Source organism: Crocuta crocuta, unplaced genomic scaffold (genome assembly GCF_008692635.1).
Source record: "Crocuta crocuta isolate KB4526 unplaced genomic scaffold, BGI_CrCroc_1.0 scaffold271, whole genome shotgun sequence".
Taxonomy (NCBI): domain Eukaryota; kingdom Metazoa; phylum Chordata; class Mammalia; order Carnivora; family Hyaenidae; genus Crocuta; species Crocuta crocuta.
The window spans coordinates 6,936,184-6,940,893 of NW_027527824.1; positions in this window are offsets into that span (position 1 = coordinate 6,936,184).

The window sequence follows — 4,710 nt, forward strand, 5'->3', positions numbered from 1 at the left end:
GACAGATTTCAAGTGGCTGAGACTGGGAAGGAGGGAGTAAAGGCTCAGTCCTGCCAAGGGCGAGGGGTAGATGGAGGAGAATACATCCCATGTTGCCAGAGTACAGAAGGCTTGAAGCAGGGTATGGTTTAATTATTGGAAGGCTCCTTTCAACACTGAAAGGAAAACTTCCCCGGTGTGGGCTGGGGAGGAAGATAACGGGCCCATTCGGGGGCACGGGCAGGGGAGAGGGAGAGGAAGATCTCAGGTACTGCTGCTGGCCCCCCTGTCCTGGGTGCTGGTGATGACTTGGTCCCCAGGGCCCTGATGCTCAAGACCATAGGTGCCCTTGAGACAGTCTGGGTGCTCCGCCTCCCTTAGCTACTACACTGGCCAGGCTGTGAGAAGGGACCTTTCCTTCAGCTGAAGACTCTGAGGCCCCCCACATACATCTGGATAAGTCCCCTGGTAGCTGCCAGAATGGGTATATGTGGAAGCAGCACGTGGGGCTAGGATGACACTGGCCATGACATCTTGCTTGGCTGTGAGGCCTGGCCTCATCCCGTCCGGCCCCCAGCTCAGCACTGACCTGCTCCCTGTAACTTTGGGCACGTGGTAATAAGGGAGGCATAGATGTGGGACAGAGAAGCGAGTCCACGCCCTGGCTCCATCTCTTCAGAGGTGGGACAAGTGTCTAGCCTTCTCCGACAGGGCTCAGGTGTCCTTGTTGTAAAGCCAGGGGTGGACTGGTCATCACATGGAAACCTTCGTGTAGAATCTTTTGCCCTTTCCAGGTGCAGTGACTTGTTTGACTCTGACCTTCACCTGCTGGGCATTTTTCTTAGGAAGCCATGCTGCTGTGCCCTGGTAGGGATGGGGTCTCCTGATGAAGTGTGTAGGGTGTTGCAGGAGCGTGTGGCATCAGGGCTCTGGAGCATCTCCCTGGGGAATGAATCCCCAGGGACCTGTTGGGCAGATGAGTTCTGTGAGGGAGCCAGGAGCCGCAGGCCGCCTTAGCTGGGGCCAGGAAGTTCAAATGAGAGGGGTTTCTCCAGACTGTCTGATGCTCAGAATCCAGCACTGGAAGGGCTCCAGTCAGGGGTCACACACCCTGGGCAAGGTGGTGCCCATCCCAAAGACCATGACATCTTAAGGGGAAGGGTCTGATGCCCATCATTCGTGTGTCCACTGAACACATAGTCGGTTCATCAGCATGGAATGAGTGCTTTTGGGGGCAAGTTCAATGTCACTGACATTTTTGAGTTTGGTGATTGGTGAAAATCTCAGGAGGTAGCCTGGCGGTGTCACTGCTTTAATGGCAGAGAGCATGAGTTTTAGAGGCACCACTTGTATGATCCTGGGCCTCTCTAATCTTCAGTCTCTTCGTTTCTTCAGGTACAGTGTCAGTACCTGTGTATAGCAAGGGCGAGTCGTGCAAGCCCCTGGCCTCTCCTTCCTCCTAGCTGAGAGAGCTCTTCCAGGCTGGTGTAGGGATCACACGTGATGTAAGGAATGCCTCCAGCACCTGGCAAAGGACTTAGCAGATGGCTGGATTCAGGGGTGTTTTTTTCTTTTCGAAAAAAGGCAGAGTACATAGGCCTTATTTTAAATGTAGCTACTAAAAAGGCCACCTCCTCCATGAAGCTTCCCAGGCCACCCTACTCCTCCATCCTTCCCAGCTCTTTGTTCCTCCATAGACCCCAGACCTTGGTGGTACTTCCTGGGAGGCCAACTCCTGTGTGTGTGTGTGTGTGTGTGTGTGTGTGTGTGTGTGTGTGGCTGTGTGGCTGTGTGGCTGTGTATACGGAGGGGGGAGTAGTGGTGGGGAGCATCTGTTACCCTTGCCTCCCAGTTGTGGGGCACTTACAGAATGTGGAAAATATTTGCTGATTGGTGGGCTGCCTGGAGGTGGGGGTAGGGAGAGTGTGAGGGCTCATCAGGTGGCCTTGGCAGACAGGGTCATATCCAAGCTGGATGCCAGGTAGGGAGTGAGGAGGGGCCGGCAGCTAGCTTTCTGACTTGGACTCCCCTCATCTCCATTTGGGTGCTCCCGTCCCCTCCTCCCTGACCTTGTTTCTCGTTGGCTCAGCCCTGTCCTGCTAACGAGCTGAGCCAGCCGCTTGGCACCCGCCTCTCCGATGTGCTGACTCAGTCCTGTGGCTCCCGCTTCCTCTGCTCTTGTTTGGGAATGCCAAGTTAATTGCTCTCCAGCTTCAGGCTGCACTGGTAGGGGCATGGCCCCCTTTTCCTTCTCCCCTTGCATATGCCCTTGGGCGGGGGGACAGGACAGTGTTCTCAAGCCCTGAGCCTGCTCTCTGTGGACAGGGCAGTGTGGGGTGGGCAGATTGGGGAGAAGAGCAGGGGATCAGCGAGGAGAACGAGCTGTCACTGACCATTAGGGAGAAATGTATAGAAGGGGAGGGGGTGGTACTCTCAGAGCCTGGTCTCCATATTTCCTGGTCCTCAGGGTCCAGAAGATGCCAGCCACTGTTGGGGTGGCCCTGGGTGGGAGGGAGGGGGCTGTGAGCACTGGTGGGTAGCTTCTCAGATCTGTGCCCAGAGCTGAGGGCTGGTAGAGGGTAATTGTAGTGGGAGAGAGCCCCTAGGCCTCAAACAAGTAGGTAGGAAGGAAGGAAGAGAGGGAGGTAGGGAAGGACGGGAAGAGGGAGGGAGGGAAGGAAAGATGAAAGGAAGGAGAGGAGGAAGGAAGAAGAAAGGACGGAGGGAGGGGGAGAGGGAGGGAGAATCCAAGGGTGGTCCTTGCACAGAGCATCTCTCATTTATTCCCCACAGGATAGATGCACTATCCAGGGGTGAGAAACATATTTAACAGCCGCGCGGCACCTGTCCTTGCGAATCAGGAGCTGTCCAGGGTCCTGCAGGCCCCTGCGCTGCGCCGGAAGTTAACTGGTTGGTGGGTCATGGGGAGGTAAGGGAGGGCAGTGAGGGGTGGAGGTATATGTTCGCCACTTGGAGTGGAGAATTTCAATATTTTAACAGCATAGGCTCCACAGCGCCGTGGCTTGTCATCTGCTTTGCCCACCGATGAGTCCCGAGTGCCAAGAAGCAGCCTGGTGTCCGGCAGAGGTGTTAGCCTTGGTTGACTGCACGCAAAGGGGTGGAGGGTGAATCTCAGCCTGGAGCTACCAGCTAAGGGAGTTGACATCTGTGGGAAGTGGTGTAAAGTAGACCTGGGGGACCGTGAGCCAGGTGCCACATGACTACCTGGTGGGGGCTAGGGAAGACGCCCCCCTAGGGACCGAGGGTGTGTGAAGTCTGGAGGTGGGCAGTCTTGGGGAGGGCGTGTTGGAGACCCTTCCTTTGAGCCTTCGAATTTTGGGGTTCCCTGCTGGCCATTGGTCCTTGGCTGCTCCCAGGCTGGCTCAGAATGCAGGGACAGGCAGGCCTCTGAAGAGCCCCTGGGGAGGGCCTGTGATGATGCACACTAATTCAATTTTTAAAATCACAACAACAGAGAGAGGAGGAAGGAAGAGCCTGGATTAGAAAGGAAACTCTAATCCCCTGGTGACCGCAGGGTGTAAATAGATGAAAGAATGTTTCTCCTGTGAGGGGGGTGGAGCCCCCAGAGGCAGTGCCATGTGTTTCCAGATGGGGTTTCTGGCCCCAGGTCCTTGAAATGACCTCTTGTTTTCTTTCTCTTGCCCTCCTGATGCACGTCCTAGGAAGATTGGGGGCTGCATGGGAGTGTGTGTGATGGGGGTGGGGGAGGTGGGACACAGTAGAACGGGGGACCCAGGTAGGACCCACCCTCTTAGCTTTTAGGTCCTTGCTTTGTTCTACCAGGAGAGCAGATTCTGTTTATCTTCTCCTCTCCAAAAGGGGAGAGATTTTCTGATCATCTTCCAAATTCTCGAATCAGAAGCTTTACACAGTCTTCACAGCAGGAAGAAAAGGAAGGAAGGAAGGAAGGAAGGAAGGAAGGAAGGGAGGAAGGAAGGAAGGAAGGAAGGAAGGAAGGAAGAAAAGAAAAAGAGAAGAGAGAAGGAACACATAAGGGAATAGTGTGCTCCCCAGGTACATGGGACGTCTGCTGTGGATTACAGACCCCCCAAATGTGCCTGGAGATATCTGCATTAGGGACCTGGGGGACCCCAGGGGGCTGGACCAGTTTCAGTGCTTCCCAGGGCTCTGGCGTGGGTCCAGGCAGAGAGGCCGACATCCCCCGCCCCCCATCCCAGCTGATTTGGGGTCTGCCCTGTCACGTGCTCCTTTTCTCTTCCCTTCTTGGGTCTCCAGCCAGCCCGCCGGCTTGATGAATTAGCCCCATAGATATTCCGTCGGGAAAGCAAACACATATCATATATATCTTTGACAAGTTATTATTCTCCCTTATCAGGATTCGGGTGCCTCCCGCGCCCGCCATTACTCACACTGCACACCCACCCCGCCTGGGACTGGGCATCAGGCCCGCTCCACGGCAGTACCCGGCCAGGCGCTGCCCTGTGCCTGGGTTGTGATGTGCGCCTGTACGTGTGTGAGTGTGAGTACGTGTGGAGAGCTCCCGCCGTGTCCTGGGCAGGAGCCATCACGGCCCCTTTTTGGCCCATGGCCTGATTGGCCGTCATTCCCCAGGCAGAGGCTGGGCACAGCCCAAGATCAACCTGGTAGCATTCTGAGCCTTTGGTTTTCTTGCCAGTAACAGGCAGAACTTGTGTCCCCGTGAGTGTTTTGGTTTGGGCTTCACCCACATCCACTTCGTGGGGCTACAGA